Source organism: Bos taurus, chromosome 1 (assembly GCF_002263795.3).
Source record: "Bos taurus isolate L1 Dominette 01449 registration number 42190680 breed Hereford chromosome 1, ARS-UCD2.0, whole genome shotgun sequence".
Lineage (NCBI taxonomy): Eukaryota > Metazoa > Chordata > Mammalia > Artiodactyla > Bovidae > Bos > Bos taurus.
The window spans coordinates 120,017,039-120,043,098 of NC_037328.1; the positions used below are offsets into that span (position 1 = coordinate 120,017,039).

The 26,060-nt window shown below is 40.3% G+C and overlaps 1 long non-coding RNA gene across 1 annotated transcript in view; it reads left to right on the forward strand.

Moving 5' to 3' along the window:
• The window catches only part of LOC132345847 (uncharacterized), a 108,189-nt gene that overhangs the window by 66,711 nt on the left and 15,418 nt on the right, over positions 1-26,060 (forward strand). The window contains exon 2 of the long non-coding RNA XR_009495428.1: positions 966-1,029. This is a non-coding gene — a long non-coding RNA (uncharacterized lncRNA). The remainder of the gene's footprint in view (positions 1-965; positions 1,030-26,060) is intronic.

Genomic DNA, 26,060 nt, shown 5'->3' on the forward strand with positions numbered 1-26,060 from the left:
TTGTGTAATCCATGATTCAGGCCAAGAGGACATTTAGTATTGAGTGAGAGTGCTTCCTGTCCAGATATGAAATAAGGGAATAAGGTGGCAATCAGTCAAGTCAGGGAGTACAAGTAGGTTCTGTGAACACAGGTGGTTGAACTGAATTAACATCCTAGAAACAAATAACTAGGGTGCAGTGGGACATTCCTTTTAACATGTCTAGTTTCACGTATCTTCACATGTAAAATGAAACAGTTGTAACAGAATGACTGTTTTATCTTCATATAATTTTCAATGGGAAAATAAAAACAGGAACAAACTTTTTCATCAGTTTTCATATGGTCTTACTTCAAAGCATTGTTTTTCAGAAGAGCAGCTAAAACAGCATCTTTTGTGTCCTTATGTTATTATTTATCAACGAATTCTCCCTGAAGGAGGCAATCAACACCAAATTGTTAGGGTCACTTTAATCAGAGCGGTAATGGTTTACTTTGCTCTATGAAGTTGATATTTACTCTTTATATAATGAGGAGGCAAGAAGTGATAAAAATGGTCAGTTGCAAGAATGAAGCACTTATATCCAAATGGGGGGGAAATTTTTATTTTAATTAGATATTCCTCTCAAGTAAAGGAAAAGGTAAGTTAGTGTCTCCATTAAAAAGAAGCAACTCAGTTTAAATGATTTGAATGTGCACTAGTTGACCCAAAGAAAGAATGAGGGGATTGGTATTTAACCTTAGATTCTGTGCATTTCTTGCCTTGGGGCTGGAAGGCACTGTCTGAATTTCACCACAGAGATTAGTGTGTACAGCTTGATTGTCACTGTCAAGTATGTGCTAGGCTTGCTCTCCAGCTTGCTTGCCTCTGCTGATTACTGGCAGCTTGAAATTGTCCTGAAAGAGAATGAGGGCTTTTGATTAATCCCTGTGCACAGCATCAACATATTATTGATTCATTATCAGCACATTCTGTTTCATTTCCAGGAAACAGGGATGAGGTGAAGGCAAATGTGACCTCCAAACAGACACAACCTAATGAACCTCCAAGGTGGGTAACTAAGTTCTTTTTCTAATAAAGTCCTTCCACTATATAAGACACAGAAAATATTTCTTTTCTCTAGGGAAGAACTATAGAGTTGAACAGCTCCAGTTTAACAACAATAAAGTAATCTAGCTTATCTTTATTATTTATGTTTTTAGTTCTAAAAGCAGTAAATAAGTCCTCCAGAGTGGAGTATATTAGATATTAAACACTTTACTATACAGATCTTATTTATATCATTGCTAAATACATAGTTTTAAAGAGATAAATAAACATTGATTTATTCATTAATCATACACTTATTTATTAACAATCCATCTAAGGAGACTTCCTATATGCTAAATTGGGCACTAGGAATACAAAGTTGAATAAGTCTTGGTTAGATTCAGAGTGCACAAAGAGAAGAAGAGGTACATATGTAAAAATATATGTCTAGTAATAGGAATACATATAAAGTAATGAAGGGGTATTTGGCTTTTATGGTGGGATTCCAGAGAAATCTGTGACTGTGCAAGAGTTTGGGAAATGAATATGGGTTTTGCAGAAAGAATAGGATAAGAAGAAAATTTGGGCCAGAGTAAATAGTTTGTGAAAGTGAATTACAAGTGTCCATTAGGGCATTGTAAGCAGTTGAGTGTTCCTGAAGTGAACATTTCAAAAGGGAAGTGATGAACGAGTGAGCTACAAAAGTGGATGAGGGGCAGATTTTTCATAGTCTATCATATATACTCCAAGGTCAATATTGCCTGTTACTCCAGGTGTTTCTTGACTTCCTACTTTTGCATTCCAGTCCCCTATAATGAAAAGGACATCTTTTTTGGGTGTTAGTTCTAGAAGGTCTTGTAGGTCTTCATAGAACTGTTCAACTTCAGCTTCTTCAGCATTACTGGTCAGGGCATAGACTTGGATTACTGTGATATTGAATGGTTTGCCTTGGAAATGAACAGAAATCATTTTGTTGTTTTTGAGATTGCATCCAAGTAATACATTTTGGACTCTTCTGTTGACTATGATGGCTACTCCATTTCTTCCAAGGGATTCTTGCACACAGTAGCAGATATAATGATCATCTGAGTTAAATTCACCCATTCCAGTCCATTTTAGTTCACTGATTCCTAAAATGTCGATGTTCACTCTTGCCATCTCCTGTTTGACCACTTCCAATTTGCCTTGATTCATTGACCTAACATTCCAGGTTCCTATGCAATATTGTTCTTTACAGCATCAGACTTTAATCCATCCCCAGTCACATCCACAACTGGGTGTTGTTGTTTCTTTGGCTCCATCTCTTCATTCTTTCTGGAGTTATTTCTCCACTGATCTCCAGTAGTGTACTGGACACCTACTCACCTGGGGACTTATCTTTCAGTGTCCTATCTTTTTGCATTTTCATACTGTTCATGGGGTTCTCAAGGTAAGAATACTGAAGTGGTTTGCCATCTCCTTCTCCAGTGGACCACGTTTTGTCAGAAATCTCCACTATGACTCATCTGTCTTAGGTGGCCTTACACGACATGGCTCATAGTTTCACCGAGTCAGCAAAAGACAAAACCAGGAGCTGAATGTGGCTCAGATCATGAACTCCTTATTGCCAAATTCAGACTTAAATTTAAGAAAGTAGGGAAAACCACTAGACCATTTAGGTATGACCTAAATCAAATCCCTTATGACTATAGAGTAGAAGTGTCAAATAGAGTCAAGGGATTAGAGCTGATAGACAGAGTGCCTTAAGAATTATGGATGGAGGTTCATGACATTGTACAGGAGGCAGTGATCAAGACCATCCCCAAGAAAAAGAAATGCAAAAAAGCAAAATGGTTGTCTGAGGAGGCCTTACAAATAGCTGTGAAAAGAAGAGAAGCAAAAGGCAAAGGAGAAAAGGAAAGATATACCCATCTGAATGCAGAGTTCCAAAGAATAGCAAGGAGAGAAAAGAAAGCCTTCCTCAGTAATCAATGCAAAGAAATAGAGGAAAATAATCGAATGGGAAAGACTAGAGATATTTTCAAGAAAAGTAGAGATACCAAGGGAAAACTTCATGCAAAGATGGGCACAATAAAGGATAGAAATGGTATGGACCTAACAGAAGCAGAATATATTAAGAAGAGGTGGCAAGAATACACAGAAGAACTATACAAAAAAGATCTTCACGACCAAGATAATTACGATGGTGTGATCACTCACCTAGACCCAGACATTCTGGGATGCAAAGTCAAGTGGGACTTAAGAAGCATCATTACAAGCAAAGCTAGTGGAGGTGATGGAATTCTAGTTGAGCTATTTCAAATCCTAGAAGATGATGCTATGAAAATGCTCCACTCAATATGCCAGCAAATTTGAAAAAAAATCAGCAGTGGCCACAGGACGGGAAAAGGTCAGTTTTCACTCCAATCCCAAAGAAAGGCAATGCCAAAGAATGCTCAAACTATTGCACAATGGCACTCATCTCACACACTAGCAAAGTAATGCTCAAAATTCTCCACGCCAGGCTTCAACAGTACGTGAACCAAGAACTCCAGATGTTCAAGATGGTTTTAGAAAAGGCAGAGGAACCAGAGATCAAATTGTCAGTATCCGCTGGATCATCAAAAAAGGAAAAGAGTTCCAGGAAAACATCTACTTCTGTTTTATTGACTATGCCAAAGCCTTTGACTATGTGGATCACAACAAACTGTGGGAAAATCTGAAAGAGATGAGAATACCAGATCACTTCACCTGCCTCTTGAGAAATCTGTATGCAGGAAGCAATAGTTAGAACTGGACATGAAACACAGACTGGTTCCAAATAGAGAAAAGGAGTATGTCAAGGCTGCATATTGTCACCCTGCTTATTTAACTTATATGCAGTGTACGTAATGAGAAATGCTGGACTGGATGAAGCACAAGCTGGAATCAAGATTGCCAGGAGACATATCAACAACCTCAGATATGCAGATGACACCACCCTTATGGCAGAAAGTGAAGAAGATCTAATGATGAAAGTGAAAGAGGAGAGTGAAAAAGTTGGCTTAAAACTCAACATTCAGAAAAATAAGATCATGGCATCTGGTCCCACCACTTTATGGCAAATAGATGGGGAAACAGTGGAAACAGTAACAGACTATTCTTGGGGGCTCCGAAATCACTGCAGATGGTGACTGCAGCCACAAAATTAAAAGATGCTTGCTCCTTAGAAGAAAAGTTTTAACCAACCTAGACAGCATATTGAAAAGCAGAGACATTACTTTGTCAACAAAGGTCAGTCTAGTCAAAGCTATGGTTTTTCCAGTAGTCATGTATGGATGTGAGAGTTGGACTATAAAGAAAACTGAGCACTGAAAAATTGATGCTTTTGAACTGTGGTGTTAGAAAAGACTCTTGAGAGTCCCTTGAACAGCAAGGAGATCCAACCAGTCCATCCTAAAGGAAATCAGTCCTGAATGTTCATTAGAAGAACTGATGCTGAAGGTGAAACTCCAATACTTTGGTCACCTGATGTGAAGAACTGACTCATTTTTAAAGACCATTATGCTGGGAAAGATTGAAGACTAGATAAGGGGATGATAGAGGATGAGATGGTTGGATGGCATCACCAACTCTGTAGACATGAGTTTGAGTAAACTCAGCTCCCATCCGGGAGCTGGTGATGGACAGGGAAGCCTGGTGTGTTGCAGTCCATGGGGTCTCAAAGAGTGTGACATGATTGAGTGACTGAACTGAATTGATCCTATATACAGGGTCTTCCCAGGTGGCTCAGAAGTAAAGAATTTGCCTGCCAATGCAGGAGACATGAGTTCAATCTCTGGGTCAGAAAGATTCCCTGGAGAAGGAAATGGCAACCCACTCCAGCATTCTTACCTGGGAAATCTTATGCACACAGTGGCCTGGTGGGCTACAGTCCGTGGGGTTGCAAAAGAGTCAAACATGACTTAGCAACTAAACAACAAAACAAATCTTATATACAAGGCTGGCTAAATTTGCTCCTACAAGGAGCAAGACTGTATGGTCCTTGGCCCCTTATCATGTCCTCTGTCTGCCTTTCATCTGTGGAAAACTTTAGTCAAAGAATAGGTTTAATCAGAGAAGTGACGAATACTGAAACAAAGGAAAACAAGCAAAGGAGACTAAACAATAATAATGTAGTCATTAAGTATAGTCAAGGACCTTTAGTTCTTTTTCAAGGGCTATAGATAGTATTCTGAGCCATATCCTGTGAGCTGTCTTATAATATGAACACTCAAGGTGAAAAAATTAACTACATGATGACTGAACTGTACCCAGGACATGAGCTGCCATAATTCCAAGAATTAACCACAAAGAACAAGCGCACCCCATAACTAAAGATTAACTGTATCTAAAGCAACCACGATGATGTTCGTCAGACCACTGATGATCAATTTGAAGATGACGGTTAGAGATGACTGTGCTGTTTCTGCATGTTCCCCCCACCCTGACTCTGACTACAAATGCTCTCACCCCCTGCTTGTCTCGGTGGAGGGGGTCGGCCTTTGGACAGATGTCCACCGCCCTCCTCCCTCCCCAGTTTCTGGCATCTGAAATAAAGCACTTTCATTCCCACCAACCTGGCCTACTTATTGGCTTTTGAGCGGCGAGCAGCTGGACCCCCCACCCATACCTTTCAGTAATGATAGTGTTCTAAAAAGTGGAATCAGATCTGCATGATCTAAGATCACTGTGATACACTTCCATGTTATATAATTATCCAGTCTATTAAAACAGGACAGTTGAGGAAATGCCTTGGCAGTAGCAATAGGAGTGAAAAGGGAGAATTCAGCAAGTATCTAAGAGACCCAATCAGAGAGACTTGGCTTAAATTAGATGTTACAAATAAAAGAGTTGTTGAGGATGACTCACAGGATTTTGTCTTATGTCTGTACCTTACCACCAACTGGGGTAGGAAAAAGCATTAAAAAAAAATACAGATGTGGTTGTGGGAAGCAGGGGCAAGAGATGGTATGGAGATGGATAGTAACTGGGGAAGTTTTCACCTGGTTGACTATAAGGGTATTTAGTAGATCACTAATGGCAACCCACTCCAGTGTTCTTGCCTGGAGAATCCCAGGGGCAGGAGAGCCTGGTGGGCTGATGTCTATGGGGTCACACACAGTCGGACACGACTGAAGTGACTTAGCAGCAGCAGTAGTAGATCACTGGATCTTTTAAGTCTGACACTCAGGCAGTGGAATTCAGCTAGGTAATGGAAAAGTTCAAACCACAGGCAGAAATGCTATTGCACATCTTACTAAGATACAGTAGTACAGGCTCTGTCTCAAAGACCAAATCAAAATATAGCAAAGATAACACACTGCAATTCCCCAGGTTAACTATGTCCTCAGCAGTCATTTCTTTTTATTACGTTGTATTGATCATATCTTCATTTAAACAATAAGACAAAAAATAATTTTTAAATAAATAAAAAGTAAGACACAAATATCTGATTACTGAAAAGGAGGATCATGTTAATATACTTACTATTTCCTACTTTCTAAGAAACTTTCTTTTCTGAAATATTTTAGTCTTTCATGCATATGTGCATGCTATGTTGCTTCAGTTGTGTCCAACTCTTTGTGACCCTATGGACTGTAGCTGACCAGGCTCCTCTGCCCATGGGATTCTCCAGGCAAGGATACTGGAGTGGGTTGCCATGCCCTCCCCCAGCAGATCTTTCCAAACCAGGATAGAATTTGCATCACTTAAATCTCCTGCATTGGCAGGCAAGTTGTTTACCACCTGGGAAGTCCTAGACTTTCACAGACATGCAAAAATATTAGAGAGGATTTTTGTCTATCTTTCATCCAGCTATGCCAGTGATATTATCTGAGATAATACTAGAATTGTTAAAATAAGGAACTTGGTATTACTAAAATACAATTAACTAAACTGCAAAACTTATTCAAGTTTCATCAATTTTCACCTGTTCCTTGGTTTGTTACTATTGTTGCTTTGGTGTATCAGTTCAGTTCAGTTCAGTTCATTTCAGTCGCTCAGTCCTGTCCGACTCTTTGCGACCCCATGAATCACAGCATGCCAGGCCTCCCTGGCCATCACCAACTCCTGGAGTTCACTGAGACTCACATCCATTGAGTCAGTGAGGCCATCCAGCCATCTCATCCTCTGTCGTCCCCTTCTCCTCCTGTCCCCAATCCCTCCCAGCATCAGAGTCTTTTCCAATGAGTCAACTCTTCACATGAGGTGGCCAAAATACTGGAGTTTCAGCTTCAGCATCATTCCCTCCAAAGAAATCCCAGGGCTGATCTCCTTCAGAATGGACTGGTTGGATCTCCGTGCAGTCCAAGGGACTCTCAAGAGTCTTCTCCAACACCACAGTTCAAAAGCATCAATTCTTCGGCGCTCAGCTTTCTTCACAGTCCAACTCTCACATCCATATATGCCTACTGGAAAAACCATAGCCTTGACTAGACGGACCTTTGTTGGCAAAGTAATATCTCTGTTTTTTAATATGCTATCTAGGTTGGACATAACTTTCCTTCCAAGGAGTAAGCGTCTTTTAATTTCATGGCTGCAGTCACCATCTGCAGTGATTTTCGAGCCCCAGAAAATAAAGTCTGACACTGTTTCTACTGTTTCCCCATCTATTTCCCATGAAGTGATGGGACCAGATGCCATGTTCTTCGTTTTCTGAATGTTGAGCTTTAAGCCAACTTTTTCACTCTCCACTTTCACTTTCATCAAGAGGCTTTTGAGTTCTTCTTCACTTTCTGCCATAAGGGTGGTGTCATCTGCATATCTGAGGTTATTGATTTTCTCCTGGCAATCTTGATTCCAGCTTGTGTTTCTTCCAGTCCAGCATTTCTCATGATGTACTCTTCATATAAGTTAAATAAGCAGGGTGATAATATACAGACTTGACGTACTCCTTTTTCTATTTGGAACCAGTCTGTTGTTCCATGTCCAGTTCTAACTATTGCTGCCTGACCTGCATACAGATTTCTCAAGATGCAGGTCAGGTGGTCTGGTATTCCCATCTCTTTCAGAATTTTCCACAGTTTATTGTGATCCACACAGTCAAAGGCTTTGACATAGTCAATAAAGCAGAAATAGATGTTCTTCTGGAACTCTCTTGCTTTTTCCATGATCCAGCGGATGCTGGCAGTTTGATCTCTGGTTCCTCTGCCTTTCTAAAACCAGCTTTAACATCAGGAAGTTCACGGTTCACATATTGCTGAAGCCTGGCTTAGAGAATTTTGAGCATTACTTTACTAGCGTGTGAGATGAGTGCAGTTGTGTGGTAGTTTGAGCATTCTTTGGCATTGCCTTTCTTTAGGATTGGAATGAAAACTGACCTTTTCCAGTCCTGTGGCCACTGCTGAGTTTTCCAAATGTGCTGGCATATTGAGTGCAGCACTTTCACAGCATCATCTTTCAGGATTTGAAATAGCTCGACTGGAATTCCATCACCTCCACTAGCTTTGTTCGTAGTGATACTTTCTAAGGCCCACTTGACTTCGCATTCCAGGATGTCTGGCTCTAGATGAGTGATCACACCATCGTGATTATCTGGGTTGTGAAGATCTTTTATGTACAGTTCTTCTGTGTATTCTTGCCATCTCTTCTTAATATCTTCTGTTTCTATTAGATCCATAGCATTTCTGCCCTTTATCGAGCCCATCTTTGCATGAAATGTTCCCTTGGTATCTCTAATTTTCTTGAAGAGAATGTTGTTTTTCCCATTCTGTTGTTTTCCTCTATTTCTTTGCATTGATCGCTGAGGAAGGCTTTCTTATCTCTCCTTGCTATTCTTTGGAACTCTGCATTCAGATGCTTATATTTTTCCTTTTCTCCTTTGCCTTTCACTTCTCTTCTTTTCACAGCTATTTGTAAGGCCTCCCCAGACAGCCATTTTGCTTTTTTGCATTTCTTTTCCATGGGGATGGTCTTGATCCCTGTCTCCTGTACAATGTCACGAACCTCATTCCATAGTTCATCAGGCACTCTATCTATCAGATCTAGGCCCTTAAATCTATTTCTTACTTCCACTGTATAATTATAAGGGATTTGATTTAGGTCATACCTGAATGGTCTAGTGGTTCTCCCTACTTTCTTCAATTTAAGTCTGGATTTGGCAATAAGGAGTTCATGATTTAAGCCACAGTCAGCTCCTGGTCCTGTTTTTGTTGACTGCAGAGAGCTCCTCCATCTTTGGCTGCAAAGAATGTAATCAATATGATTTCAATGTATAGTCCTTTGAAATTTTAACATATGTATGCTGCTGCTGCTGCTAAGTCGCTTCAGTCGTATCTGACTCTGTGTGACACCATAGACGGTAGCCCACCAGCCTCCCCCGTCCCTGGGATTCTCCAGGCAAGAACACTGGAGTGGGTTGCCATTTCCTTCTCCAATGCATGAAAGTGAGAAGTGAAAGTGAAGTCACTCAGTCGTGTCCGATTCTTAGCGACCCCATGGACTGCAGCCCACTAGGCTCCTCCATCCATGAGATTTTCCAGGCAAGAGTACTGGAGTGGGGTGCCATTATGTGTAGGTCTCTGCAAATACTGGAGAAGGCAATGGCAACCCACTACAGTACTCTTGCCTGGAAAATCCCATGTGCGGAGGAGCCTGGTATGCTCTAGTCCATGTGGTCGCAAAGAGTTGGACACGACTGAGTGACTTCACTTTCACTTTTCACATTCATGCATTGGAGAAGGAAATGGCAACCCACTCCAGTGTTCTTATCTGGAGAATCTCAGGGATGGGGGAGCCTTGTGGGCTGCCATCTATGGGGTCTTACAGAGTTGGACAGGACTGAAGCGACTTAGCAGCAGCAGCAGCAGCAGCAGCTGCAAATACTACCACGTTAAGAATGTAGAATAGTTCCATCACTTGCCAGACTCTCTCCTATCAATTTAGAGTCATCTTTTTCCCCATTCCATCTTCTAAGAAATGGAATTCTAACTTTTTGAGAATGACATCTTTCACTTGGTTTAATGCCTCTGAGATTCATCCAAGTTGTAATGAGAATCAGGAGCCAACCCTTTTCAATTAAAAAGTTAACCAACCCCCCACTTGCAAAGTCTGTCTCTGTCCTACAGTTACTTTGAAGTTTTGCACATTCTAACCAGTCATGATTCATAAATAGCAATGCTTCACTTTTCATACTGTTCATGGGGTTCTCAAGGCAAGGATACTAAAGTGGACCACTGGAGAAGGGAATGGCAAACCACTTCAGTATCTTTGCTTTGATAACCCCATGGACATATTAAAAAGCAGAGAAGTCACTTTGCCAACAAAGGCCTGTATAGTCAAAGCCATGGTTTTTCCCGTAGTCATGTATGGATGTGAGAGCTGGACCATAAAGAAGGCTGAGCACTGAAGAATTGATGCTTTCAAATTGTGGTGCTGGAGGAGACTCTTGAGAGTTCCCTGGACAGCAAACAGATCAAACCAGTCAATCCTAAAGGAAATTAGCCCTGAATATTCATTGGAAGGACTGATGCTGGAGCTGAAGCTCCAATACTTTGGCCACTTGATTCAAAGAACCAACTCATCGGAAAAGACTCTGATTCTGGGAAATACTGAGGACAGGAGGAGAAGGGGGCAGCAGAGGATGAGATGCCATTACTGACTCAGTGGACATGAGTTTGAGCAAACTGTGGGAAATAGTGAAGGACAGGGCAGCCTGGCTGCTTCAGTCCTGGGATCGCAGAGAGTTAGGCACGAGTTACTGACTGAACAACAGTGCTTCACTTCTCTCCCTGAGATTGAAATTTGAGCATATCCACATGCAAAGAGCCATGAGGGTCACTCCATGGAAGCAGCCTTAGTGGTACTAGTGGGATGCCTCACCTGGAATTACACAGAAGCCACAGTAGGAAACGGGTGGAGCGAATTCTCAGAGAATGTAGATAGTGACACATACGGACACAAATTTCCCATGACTTCATGAACTGAGGGGAGCTTCCTGGCTAGAGCCCAGCCAAATGATAAGAACTGGGTCACAGAGCCTGGCAAGAAAGTATATATATGTCACAGGGCTTCTGGCCATGTGGACTGAGATTGGAGCATCTCTGATATCCCCTAGTCCTGGTCTTCCTTGAGAAATTGGCAAGTGCCTATGAACAGTATCTATACCTGGTCCACAGCAGACAATTTCCTTTGCAAGCTGGGAATAAAGACTTGATCCTGCAACTGTGCAACAAATGCTTTTGCAACTGCTGGAAGAGCTTAGCAAGGTTTCTGGCTTCTGAACATGTGGCTCTCAGACTAAGTGCAAGGGAACAGACTCCTATATAGACAGAGGCCCTATGTTCCATTTCAAGTTGAATGGCAGGCTGTCTGTACTTCTGTATTTGCTTTCTTTTAAACGTCTTAAATCCAGGCCTTGAAAGCGTCTGCTTTGGATTAGTCCTCCTAAACATGGTATTGATCCACAGAAAGATCAAAAGCATGGTGAAAGCAGCTTACAAAGCATGCAAACTATCAGTGACGAACATTAAATGGGTCGCTTCTGAAATAAACAAGTGCAGGTAAAGCTGTCCAGGAACTGTGATTATCTCATTTTCTCATTTTTGATCCTAAGCATTGAGCTTTGCAAGTGAAGGCTGACATTAAGACTAGTGAATTGCCTGATGAGGGGATGCCAAACATCTACAGCTTTGTAAGATGAGGATGGATGTGGACATGGAGAGGAGGTACGTAGGATAAAACACGTCTTTACACATCAACAGCCTCAGGAGATGAAAAATCTACTCCAGAATTTGCATTATTTGTTAGCTGTTCACTGGGAGTTACAAAGTAATTATTATTACCTATCATCATTTTATACCTTCTGTCAGCAAAGTGCCAAGTCTACAGTAGAAGTTTAATAAATATGTGCTGAATAGAATGAGGCTTTTTGACTTTCTAAGGCAGGGTCATGTGGCCCTGGAGGCTTGAGTTTCAGCAGTGACTAAATTCCATTCTGTTGGCCTCTTTACTTGTATATTTCACCAGCCTACTTTAGGATGGCAATTTGAAGGCAAGTGCTGTGTCATGTCCACTGATAGATTTCTCCAAGTCAGTCACAGTGCCTGGTATGTGATAGGGGTCCATAAATATTTGTTGAATTGATTGAAGCATGGATAGAAAGCACATGCTACATGCACTGAGTCACTGTCTTCAGACCATCTCATGCATGTGACACTCCATAAAATGAAAAATAACTCAGGTAATACGTTTGTTAATGTAAACTTATTTTTATTCCCCCAGTTCTACTATTTATAAACTTTATAATCATTTCAAGTAATGAATACCTCCTAGCCTCATTTTGATGGGGCTAACAATCCTTGTTTTGCTACGTTTTGGGAGAGAACAAATGAGCTATTAAAATTTTAAAATAGGTGGGAGAGACTTGAAGTCACATATGAGGCTTTTTAAAATTATCTATTTATTTTCTTATTTAGGCTGCACTTGGTCTTTGTTTCTGTGCCCATATTTTCTCTCGTTACAGCAAACATGGGTTACTCTCTAGTTGCGGTGCACAGGCTTCTCATCGAAGTGGCTTCTCTTGTTGCAGAGCTTGGGCTGTAGATTGTGAAGGCTCAGTAGTTGTGGTGTATGGGCTTAGTTTCCCTGTGGTATGTGGGCTCTTAGTTCCTGGACCAGGGAATTGGTGACACCTGCATTAGTAGGTGGATTCTTAACCACTGGACCATCAGGGAAGTCCCTTGAGGCCTTTATTTACATTTCAAGTCATTCATTTGTACCTATTTTCTTGCTATTGATGAGGTTAATGGTTGGTTAGGATGAAAAATCTTACTTTTTAATCATTTTTCCTACAGCCCAAAACAATAATCTATCTCTCATTTCTAATTATATTATACTATAACTCATAAATGGAGGATATACATAAATTAGTCTTTAAAGATATTGAAATTCTCACAGTAATTCAGAGTTCTTGGCTTCATGGGATATATCAAGTCCTGAACTCTAAGAATAGGTAAAATTTTTAAGGTAGGAGGCAGGTGGTGTTTTTACCAGAGAATCTGTCTGCATGCTTGCAAGAGATGACCTGAGAGGAGCAGATTTGTATTCCCCCAACAAATTTGACATAAATAAAAATTTGAAGCAATTGGCATCCACTGAACACAACCAGGTTGTTAATGGCATGAGCTTCCCTGGTGGCTCAGATGGTAAAGAATCTGCCTGCAATGCAGGAGACCCAGCTTCAATCCCCAGGTCTGGAAAATCTCCTGGAGAAGGGAATGGCAACCCACTCCAGTACTCTTGCCTGGAAAATCCCATGGACAGAGGAGCCTGGTAGGCTGCAGTCCATGGATTGTGAAGAGTCAGACACGACTGAGCAACTTCACTTTCACTTTTCACTTTCATGCACTGGAGAAGGAAATGGCAAACCACTCCAGTTTTCTTGCCTGGAGAATCCCAGGGGCGGAGGAGCCTGGTGGGCTGCCATCTATGGGTCGCACAGAGTCGGACACGACTGATGTGACAGCAGCAGCAGCAGCAGGATACAACTAGGTTGTAAATGAATGGCATGGGCTTCCCTGGTGGCTCAGATGGTAAAGAATCTGCCTGCAATGCAGAAGACCCAGGTTCAATCCCCAGGTCAGGAAGATCCCCTGGAGAAGGGAATGGCAACCCACTCTAGTATTTTTGCCTGGAAAATCCCATGCACAGAGGATCCTGGTGGGCTGCAGTCCATGGGGTCTCATAGAGTTGGACGTGACTGAGCAACTGATAAACACAAATACAACTATGTTGTAAATGAATGACATGGGCAGTTGGATAAAGACAGGAGCATTTGACCTACAGCTTTTACTATGAACTTTTGACATGTATAGGGGCTGAAATAGACCAAAAGACAAAAATGTACATATCCAGAGCACTTAAACACCAGTTTAAGGCCATTCATGTCGCTTCAGAGAAGTGAGATATTAATTCTACAGGAATTCCTGAGAAAAATTTATCGTTCAGAATTTCTCAAACATTGTCATAGACTTTGACAATGAAGGAAATTAGTTAAAGGGACAAAATAATAGAAGCATTTGGGGATCAGCTTGACCGTGAGCGGAGTCTGAACCCCATTCCACATGCAGTGTGGTGTCACTGAAGATGTTGGTCTGTGGCAGGATTGTGATGAAAACCATATTTTAGTGAATCAATTGTCCTCAGCTAACATGAACTGCAGCCAGCTGATCTGTCACCAGTGATCCATCTGTGCCACTGGTCTAATACCAAGATAAGATCTTGATCTAGATTAAGAACAACCAAAAGCAGACATGAATACCAGCTTGTAAGGAAGCATCTGTTGCTGGTTCTGAGAGAGCCATGGAATGCTTTGAACTTATGAAAAAGTGGGTTATGTGCTTTCCTATTTATGACATGTCATGGTGTTCAAAGCTATTTTTAAAATATGTGTGTATATATTTTTCTACCAAGAATAAATTTTAAGTTGTTATTTCTGTTCTCATAGATTCTTCAAGTCCTTATATGAGTCCTTAAGTCTCAAGTCAGATGGTGGCGTCATCTGACACTCTCTGAGGCTGTGTGGGTGCGCCTGTAAATGGATCAGGTTCACCTTTCAGGCTCAGACGCTGACTTGTGCCTCCACCTAGCCTGCTATAGTCATTGAACATGTCAGTTATTCAATCCAATTACCCATTTCGAAGTGAACCATACAGTCAGTTGTAATGCCACAATTTAACACAAAGGTAGAAAAATCTTATTGGTAGATTAAGATCAGACTTTTGAAGAATCTCACTTTCGTAAGACTACACTTTAACAGATCTCACTTTTGCAGAAACTTTTTATTTTACTACACCTCATAATAAAGAAAAAGTCAATAGATGGTGAGAGAAATGAGAGTATTGTTTTTGTTGGTGATGTTGTAACAAATTCAAACATATATTATGATCTGTCTTAATTGAGATTCTTATTCCTAATAAAGTGAACGGCTTACCAGATGGCACAGTGGTAAAAATCTGCCTGTAAAGCAGGAGACACAGCAAATGTGGTGTGGATCTCTGGGTCAGGAAGATCCCCTGTAGGAGGGAATGGTAATCCACTCTAGTATTCTTGCCTGGAAAATTCCATGGACAGAGGAGCCTGGCGGGCTACAGTCCACGGGGTCACAAAGAGTTGGACATGACTGAGTGACTGAGTCCGTACACATGCATTCCTAATAAAGTGAGTACAATCCAGTTATCAATAGTATAATATCTGCACTGCCAGTGAGCATGGACATGTCTGTTTTTGAAGGTAATAGCTGTTTGTAATGAACTGCCATGGCAAGGACATATCTTTCTTGCCCTTGGTTGTCCAAACTGTTACTGCATTTAAAACAATATGGGCATTCAAGCTTACAAAAGAATTATTCTTTTTGGTGATTAACATATAAAAAAAGTCAAAGGTTATTTTGAAACTTGGGGCATGGATATTGAATTAGTTCTAATGGAATCAATAGACTGAAACAGATTAATGATGCTGTGAAGAAATGTATGGGTATGAGAGTAGATATCAGTAAAGGTACAAGACATTTTAGTTAAAAGCAAACTATTGTAAGCAGAGATTCTGAAGTATGAGAAACTATAAGACAATGAAAACTCACTTTGCATTTTTATAATTCTAGATTACACAGGCTCATTTGTAGATTACAATACCTAGAGCAACCAGCATATGCCAGCTTGCCTGAGACTTTCCTTGATGCAACACTGAAGGCTCTATATCCTGGGAAAACCCTTATTTACCTGAAATCTTAGTATATGTTCTTTTATTTTTTAATTTTTTTTCTTTTATCTATGCTGAGTTTTTGTTGGTCATCTGAAATTTTAGTATATGTTCCTTTTTGGTCTCCTGAAACCTTAGTATAAGTTCTTTTTTTTCTTTTTAAAAATGTATCTATTTTTAATTGAAGGATAATTGCTTTACAATACTGTGTTGGTTTCTGCCATACATCAACATGCTTCAGCCATGGGTATACGTATGTCCACTTCCTTTTTTTTTTTCTTTTTTGTTCGGTTGTGCTGGGTCTTTGCTGCAGCACATGGACTTCTCTAGTTGCAGCATGCCAGTTTAGTTGACCCTGGACATGTGGGATCTTGGTTCCCTGACCAGGGATCCAACTTGCATCCTCTGCATTGCAAGGCAGATTCTTAACCACTGAACCACAACGGAAGTCCTTCTTAGTATGTTTTTAAATGACACAAACATGGGTCTGTTTCCTCCTTCACTTCACCTTCCTCCATTTTCTTTGCCTGGTGGAATTCAATGGCACATCAGAACCACCATGATAGTTATTGATACTTCTGATTGGAAATGGCTGTTGATGGTTGAAAGCCTCCCTTCTGTAATGCCCAGTAACAGAAACAAGAGGGAATTTTTACATATAGACTTTCATATATACAGCACTTTCCAAGCTTCATGGGGCTCACATTGATATAAACATTCCTTAACATTTCTCTAAACCTTTAAACTGAAAATTGCATCTAGTTGTGTTTAATTTGATATTAAACAGCTAATTGGATTTGTAGCCTTGAGAGGTGAGGCAGGGAGGGAAAGTTTATTTGCCTAAAATTTAATAATAGCAACTTATAAAATTTCATATTTTAAAATCTGAATTGCTAGAGACAGCTTCAGATGTGCTGAAAGTACTAAAATAGATGCAATCTGGTAGTCTGTCAGGAAAGCAAGCAAACAAACAAACAAAAAACCGCTGGGTCAGGCGCACAGCTGTTTGTGGAGGGCATTAAATTTTTCTACAGTCCTTCCCATAGGCCAATATGCTCTTATGCATGGATTTATATATTAATAATGACAGATCCCACTGGCACGAGCATTTCAGCTCCTCAGAAATTAGATAAAATCATAATTTAGACCCAGGATAAAAGGTGGAGAGAATTAGCATTTTGCAGCATTAATTAGCTTATTTGCCCTCGCTTTTTTTCTGATCAAATACATGGAGGATGCTTAGTTCAGCCACAAACAGGGCTAGGAGTATCCTTCAATTGTACGCTATGACATTGATGTTTCTAATGCATGTATATTCAATAGCTTTGCCTTGATTTTAAAAGTATGGTTTTAAAAACAGTGGTTCGTTTTATATCACTAGGGTAAGCAATGAACAAAGGAAGCTATCGGATGTAAAACAGAACATTGAAAGGACTCCTGCTGAAAAAATGCCCAAGCTTTGAAAACACTCTTAGAGAATGTACAATTATGCGAGCTTTCTCCCTGTTTGGTACTCTAATTTCTTCCCTAGCATTTCACTGTCGCTCATCTGCATTATGATTTAAGGTTGCCAGAAGAAACTGGTAACTTTAGCAAGCAGGCATTTCATTTTTAAATAATTGTTTGTATTGTTTTCCAAAGCACACAACCTCAGTCTTACGCACCCAGCTCCTCCCTGGCTCCATGCCTACCCTTGTAGTGACTGCTGTGTTCGGCTCAACCTGTGTGTTTTCTCCACTGTCTCCCAGCTATACGGTTCTCACTTTCCACATGGCTGCTTGGTTTGCAGAAGACGCTTTCTTACAGATGCGTTCCCTCCCCTGACAAACAATTACTCCTGTTTCCCCCAGCGGGAGGCCATTAGGACATCATGACGGGTTCTGCTAAGTCATCTCACAATCACAGTTTTGTGCAGTCATCTCTCATCTGAGACTCCCTAGGCATATGCCATGCAGGGAAACCAGCAGTCACAAACAGCAGCACCTCCAGGCACATTATTTGTTATTTTGGTCCAGTAGAGTAACAGATAATGCTAATACACTAATGTCTGAGGGTCTCATTGGATGCTCTTACTGGCATCATTTACAGCGAACTTGCAAAAGACTGAATGGGTTGTCGTGTGCCAGTGGAGAGGAGGGAAAAAAAAAAGCAGGGGGTATTTTTACATTTCCATAGCAATTACACACAATGGTTCTGAAGAGACATGATAACAATAGTGATTTTACAAAGTTATTCTAGTTGTGCAGACTTGCAGCGTTCTGAGCTTTGAAAGAGGAAATTACCAGATATTAGTTATTTTCCTGGAAAATGGTTAACCACTTACATATTTATTTGTATTTTAATCTTATGGACTCAGCTGATATGAAGACATATAGCAAAGACCTATCTAAAATGTGTTCTTTTAAATAAATACACAGGCAACTGAACACTCAAGATACTTTTTCTTGAGGTTTCTCTGACAGCTCTACCTATTAAATCTTCTTAGTGGGTACTGTATCACTGGGATTTTGATAAGCCTAAACTCAAAATTTAATATAATATGAAATAAATGGATTTTGGCACAATGCCACGTTAACACTTGGATTGTTTTTTATTGATTCTCAGGTTTTGCTTATGGCTACACTGAGGTAAAATTTGTCTTTGTGTGAAGTCAAACCATGTGCTAACAAGCTAAGACTGCCACAGAGGCCCAGAAGGCAGATGAGAGAGGGGCGCTCTTCTCCCCATCAGAAATGTCAATAGTCCATTGCTTTCTGTCTCCTGAACCTCACTTCCTCAAAGCTCCAAAATAACATAACATCAATTTAGATTCACTGACGTGAAATCCAGTCAAGATGAGTGTGAACATATGAATTACAGGATTTTCGGTAGTAGCAGTTTTATTTTTGTTCAAGACATATAGGTCATTGAACTAAGCCCTGAACACGGGGTTCCAGTTTGGCACACAGACGCTCAATACATACTTTTTTAACTGAACTGAATTGAATCCAAGAATTGCATAGTAACTCTACTTTAATGAGCAGGTGAAAATTGTTTGTAATTGGAAAAGCAAACTCTTGCCCCAACAATCCAAGGCTTTCCTTACATTTTAACTAGCCGGTTGCACTTGGAAAGATGCTCCCCAAGTATCTGAATTCAAAGTGTTCTCTTAAGTAGCCAGCTAAGTGTTCCTGTTCAGTGTGCCTGTGTTGTTCATTCTTTCAGTTAACCTAGTTGTTCTTGTCTTTGCCTTATTTTTTTCCCTTCCACTGAGAGGAAAAAAGAGAAACTAAAACCTAGTTTTTCTCTCCCTCTGAATTTCTGCAAATTCTAAATTAGGCAAAGAGAATTTGGACTATTTATTCTCTACTTTATCCCCATCCTCTGTTACCTCTAAAGATTTATAGAAATTTTAAAAAATAGAGTTCTGATTGAATTGCCAGAATGGTATCAGTGACATAAAAATGCAGGTGCTCTTATTTTGTCCTGCTGCTGCTGCTAAGTCGCTTCAGTCATGTCTGACTCTGTGCGACCCCATAGAGGGCAGCCCACCAGGCTCCCCCGTCCCTGGGATTTGCCAGGCAAGAGTACTGGAGTGGGTTGCCATTTCCTTCTCCAGCATTTCATTTCAAATGTCAAATACAACCAACTTCTAAATCCAATGTCTTTGAAAGATGGATAGGAGGCTTGTGTATATTTTTTTTATGTACTTGGAGAGACTAGAGTCTGAAAACTCACAATAAAGACTTATCTGTTGCTTATAAGTCTCAAATGATTTCTTGTCAGTTATTCAATCCAGTAAATATTTGCTGAGGTCTCTATGGTAGACACTCTACTAACTGCTACTGCTGCTGCTGCTAAGTCGCTTCAGTCGTGTCCGATTCTGTGCGACCCCATAGATGGCAGCCCACCAGGCTTCCCTGTCCTTGGGATTCTCCTGGCAAGAACACTGGAGTGGGTTGCCATTGCCTTCTCCAATGCATGAAAGTGAAAAGTGAAAGTGAAGTCTCTCAGTCGTGTCCGACTCCTAGCGACCCCATGGACTGCAGCCTACCAGGTTCCTCTGTCCATGCGAACTGCTACAGGAGTATATAAAATGGAGGAAGATAGGGTATCTGCCTTAATGGACCCCAAATAAAGGAAGAGGTGATATAATTTGAGCACTCAAATAGCTACATGAAATAAAATATTCTGCAAATTACTGTACAGGAATTAAAAGTCAGATGGATCTTAGTTTGATCCCAGCTCAGTGTGACCCTGATAATGCCAGTTTCTTAGATCTCGATTTCCATATCTAAATAACTAGGCTCAATAATGATGATCTTTTCTTTGTAAAAATTAAATGTGCAATGCATATAAAATACATAGCTTAGAGCATGATACATAAAGTTGAAATAAAGGAGGATTTATGAAATGATCTGAATTGAAGGTTTCCCTGGACAGATAGTGAATAAGATGGACTTTGAAATACTGGAGTACCGTATGATCCAGCAGTTGTGTTCCTGGGCCTATATCTGGAGAAAAACATGGTTTGAAAGGATACATGCACCTCAAAGTTCATTGAAACATTGTTAACAATAGCCAAGGCACGAAAGCAACCTAAATGTCCAACAGAGAAATGGATAAAGAAGATGCATCCGTACATATATGCAATGGAGTATTATTTAGCCATTAAAAAGAATGAATAATACTTTGAAGCAACATGGACAGACCTGGAGATCAACATACTAAGGAAAGTGAGTCAGAGAGAGATAAATATCATATGATATCACTTATATGGATAGAAAAAAAATAATACAATGAACTTATAAAACAGAAACTGACTCATGTATTTAGAGAATGAGTTTATGGTTACAAGGAGGCGGGGCAGGGATGAGGGGTAGGGATAGCTTGGAAGTTTGGGATAGACATGTACACACTGTTATATTTAAAATGGATAATTAACAAGGGCCCACTGTGTGTGTGTGTGTGTGTGTATACACACACACACATACATATATAGAGTTAACAAGGGCCCACTGTGTGTGTGTGTGTGTATACTTATATATATATACACAGAATACTGTCAGGTTTACCTAGCTGAGGTGGGTAGAGGACATTAATGCTTGAGGTTTGTGCGAAGTTTCCGTCATGAATCCCTAGTACATCATTGGCCTGGACTATACACATGGGTGATGCTCCAAGAGGAAAAGGAAGACAGAGTTGAGGGAGAGGGAACTAGTAAAACCTAAGAGAAAGTAGAGTTCAGCCAAAATTCCCTGCTGCATACTTAGTGCCAGATAAGGGGAAACTATATTTTCAGTTTCAGTAATGCATTAGTGGTCCAAAGCAATTCACATCACAGGAGTATGCAATGGGTAGCATAAAAAATAGATAATGGGAATAGTGAGAGTTAAACTGGGTGTTGCAACTGTTTAATAAGAGGACAGGGGAAATCAGAGTAGCTTTCAGAACTGTCCCTCTTGGGAATTGGGAGCTGATAGGAACAAGGAGAGGGCACACACTTACTGGGTCTCTACTTGGAATCTTCCTTTGTTGGCAGTATACTGAGTTGGAGGTGCTTCAGGCAAAGGAAAGGAAAGTTAGTCTTTTCAGTAGGTGCCTGGAATTCTGTCTGAAACAAGATTTGAAATCTCTATCCACTGCCAGGTTTTGGTTTAGGGGAAGCACAGTGCATTCTAAACCACAGAATCTGCCTGTTCTAGAAGTATAGTATATTCTGCACAGTCATTATGGGGCCAATGCTAAGGAAAAAATAGAGCATGTGAGTGACAATTCAAGGGAAGTAAATACTCCAGTTTGGTAAAGAAGCTGAAAAAAGACATATAAAGGTAATAATGCTAAGAACACTGAATGTCAGGCTGAGGAAGTATGTTTAATTCAGAAGCAAAAGGGATGCTTTTGGATATTATTGAGAGGCAGAGAAATATCATTAAAATCAACTTTTTGGAAATGGACCAGAAGGAAGAGAAACTGGAAAAAAAAAAAAACTACAGGCATAGAAATCAGTTAGAAGTGTATTAAAAATGAAATCTTACTCTAAGTCAGTAGGAATGGGGATGAAAAGATAAATCTATAGAGGTAGAACCAACAGGAATTCAAAGTTGGCTATGATGATAAAGGAAGCAGAGAAGTCAAAAAATAAGTGATCCTAATAGTTGTAAAAAATGTCTTTGAAGTCAGATAGACTTACTGGGCTTACAACCTTGGAAAAGTTTTGTAATTTCCATGCCTCCTTTTTTCTCATCTGTCTAATTGGTATATTAATAGTGTGAGCATGCATGCCAAGTCACTTCAGTCATGTCTAACTCTTTGTGACCCCATGGACTGTAGTCCACCAGACTCCTCTGTCCATGGGATTCTCAAGGTAAGAATACTAGAGTGGGTAGCCATTCCTTTCTCCAGGGAATTTTCCTGATCCAAGAATCGAACCCCACTAATCGAACCCCAAGATCTATGTCTCCTGCATTGGCATGTGGGTTCTTTACCACTAGTGCCGCCTGGAAGCCCATATTAATGATACCTATTCAAATAGGGTTGTTGAAAAGATTAAATTAGTAAGTACATGGAAAACACTCTGAAAACTATCTGATATACAGAAAGTGCTACACAACTTAGAGACATCTGGGGGACTTTGGGTGTCTCTCCTGAGAAGGGGCTATAAACTGAGAAAAGGAATATTGGAGAAGAGTATTTGGGCGGAGGGGTAGAGAAGAGGATAAATTTTAGAAATCTATTTGTTCAAATTTCATCCTTGGCCATACCAGGTAACCCTGTCACTTATCTTGTCTGAGAGGGAAAGCTGATGACAAAACCAGAGAAATTAAGGTAGAATCATCCAAGGAGGGTGTGGTGGTAGAGTTATTCTTTCAATGGGAAAGGAGACCCATTATTATAAAGAATGCAGCTGTAGCAATGTTTTAAGGTCAAGAACAGGGAAGTTCAAGGAATTACTCTGAGTGATTTTAGTAATGAAAGAAGTTTAGGCCCTATAGTAGCAGGAAGGATCAAGGGCAGTGGCTGGCAACCTGAAGAGAGTGAGACATTTAGAAATAATAGCTATCAGGATTGAAATAGTCACCTCAAGATGAATAAAAGAATTGTAAAGTCACCTGCCTGTGGGATCTTTTAGCAAAATGACTCTCAGACTTCATTTTCCACACGGTTGATAAGTTTTAAAATTTAGCTATTTTACATCAACCATGAAGCTCTAAGCTTTTCCCAGATGATGCTAGCAAAGCTGTTTAGCCAAGTATCGACAGTGATTTGGGGTTGTTGAAAGGAATGTGATGTGGCCGTGAGAGAACTGAAAGCTGACATGCCTGTGCCCGTGTTTGTGTGTGTGTGTGCCAATGCGCACGTAGGTAGGCCCTGTGTGGAGGGTAGTTGTGGGATGGTATAAAATGACACCATTCTCAGAGTTTAATTAACATTGAATTATTTGAAGTTCTACTGTGTAATTTCCAAAAGTTTCTTATAGATTATATTAAATAAGTTATCAAACAAATAATAAATGAATTAATTGACTTTTAGAGCTTCCTTGGTGGCTCAGATGGTAAAGAATCCCTCTGTAATACAAGAGTCCCAGGTTTGATCCCTGGGTTGGGAAGATCCCCTGGAGAAGGAAATGGCTACTCACTCCAGTATTTCTTTCTTGGAGAATCCCATGGGCAGAGGATCCTGGTGGGCTATAGTCCTTGGGGTCGTGAAGAGTCAGACATGACTGAGAAACTAACACATCACTATCATTTTTATAACATTGGAAATAGAACTGGGAAGAGTGAAGAATCCCAGCTTCCCCTACTTATATTAAGGCTCAAAAAGTACATGAAGAATCAATTCCATGTCACTGTGGAATGAACCCCATAAAGTAACTGGGGTTTAGCCTGGTCCATATCCTAGGATGGCTTTCAGTATCCTGTAGAGGAAACACTATTCATTTGAGATGTTTTCCATCTACTTTATGTGAATAATTGCCCAGCAACTGGCAAGCTTTAATTCTGATGTGAATTCTAACTGAAAGTTAGCCTCCCATTTTAGCAGTCTGTTCATTAACATATTGAACTTTATTTTTTCTTTGAAAGAGCTGAAAGAAGGTAATTGCCCTTCTATTCTCAATAGCCAAGTGTAGAGAAAGATGTCCTTCATATTAGATACAATTATTCCCACTTTACAGTTGAGAAAACTGGGTCTCTAAAAGATAAATTCCCAGTAATCACACATCTAGTAAGTGACAAATTCAACATTCAGACCTATTTATGCCTCATTTTAATGTATTAGTTTGCCTCTCAATAGAAAATAATGGGAAAAAGATTATGCGGCTCCAGTTTTGTGTGTTCAAAGTGTGAACATCCATTCATAGTTAGGAAAGATTGTGTTTCCCTCTTCATCATGCTCAGTGTGCACAGTACCCCTTGTGAGGCAACCTGAACGTGTCAGACCCCTGATAACACTGACATGTCCATGAGGCTAACCCTTGATAGATTTCTTTCTGACCATATCATTGTGATATTTCTCAGAAACTAGAAGTATAAGAAATTTAGTTTAAAAGAGGCTATTATAATTTTAGACAAAGGATAAAGTATTTATGCACACTTTGTCCACCCAACTGCCTTTACTTAGTTTCAGAAGTCACATTTTCTGCTGATATGGAGCTCCCCATCATACCACTAGCAAACAAGAGGGATTTGGTAAATTTAAAAAATATCTGCTTCCCCAGCTCCACTTTTTTTAATATTCTCATTTATAGGTCACTTGCTACAGACTGACACCTGTCTCATCTGTGGGATCAGTCTAATTCCTTGCAAGATCAAATCTATATGGTTTAGAATGATAACTGGATGGTTCAATAGTCACTCAAGCCTTTTGCTCTGATTTTGTAGCTGATATCTTGCCATGACCAAGTTCTAGGCACTGGACTGTTGCCTTATTCATCATGTACATATCCCTTTCTTGTTGTTGACTTCAGCATCACTGACCTGTTGGTCCTGTTTCTCCCTGACAAGCTTTCTTCTGCAGGTCCTTCTGGAGGTTGAAGTCTAGTCTTCTAGCTTCAAGCCTCGCAACTGGTTATCAAACACTTGTGGCAGCCCTTTGAAATGGTAACATTCTGCTTCCCCAGACCTCCATGCATTTTCCATCACACACTGTCCTGCTTACAAACCCTGTCTAAGGACATGCTATTGCCTCTGCCCTGGGAGTATGCCCTCCTCTGGTTAATTTTTCTTTCCATCTGAGTCTTGATTTAAGACAGATCATCTGAGCTTTAATTTTGATATGAATTCTAATTGAAAGATGTTGCTGTTGTTGTTGTCACTAAGTTGTGTCCATCTCTTTGTGATCCCATGAACTATAGACAGCCAGGCTCCTCTGCCCATGGGATCTCCCAGGTAAGAATATTGGGAAGTGAGTTGCCATTCCCTTCTCCAGGGGATCTTCCTGACCCATGGGTTGAACCTGCATCTCCTGCATTGGCAGGTGGATTCTTTACCACCAAGCTCCCAGAGAAGCCCCCTAGCCTCCCCTTTTAGAAATTTGTTCATGAAGATACTGAATTATGCTTTTCTTTGAAAGAGTTGAAGGCAGGTCAATGTGCTTCTATTCTCAATAGCCAAGTGATAGGGGAAAATGTGGCTATCATCCCCTCTTCTTAGAGAGGGAACTAAGGAAGAGACAACCATGGCTATTTTAGATCTTTTATACATGTAAATACACCATGAGTCTGGTCAACATGAGTCTCTACTAATAGGTTCATAGCATACCTTTGTATAGTTACCAACATTTGCCAATGAGACCATCCAAATTATGCAGACTGAGAATAGAGAGGAATCCCTAAAATCTGTGAAGAAGTCTTCAACAAGCCAACAGCAAATATTTTTTGAGTACTTTTACATTAGGTTATATATGGGGTGTATAGAGAACTGTTGTTCACTATCAAAGGATTCAAACACTTAAATATTTGGTAGTGCATGGGTTGCATATGGCATTCTATCTTGTAGTGTCATTGGTCATAAGGCAGAATGAGGAGAATGGCAGGGAGTTACTCCCTTTTGAAAACAGTCCACAGTGGGAAAAGGCACCTTGATGGCCACACCTAGACTTTATGTCTGACATCTAGTGGCCAGTCTAGGAATTGCAGTTCAGGGTTGCCGAGGGTGCCTGTTGGCGCTCTCAAGATCTGAGGGAGCCAAAGTAAAAATTCATTGCTACCAGCTTCTTCTCTCATAGTCCTGGACTTAACACTTATGTCCTTTCTACTGAATTTTCTAAATATGGTCCTAAACAATCATTTAGTTTTAGAGCTATAGGGTTCTCACACAGCTTTCATTTATTATATTCTAATCAGTTCAGTCATGTCCGACTCCGCGACCCCATGG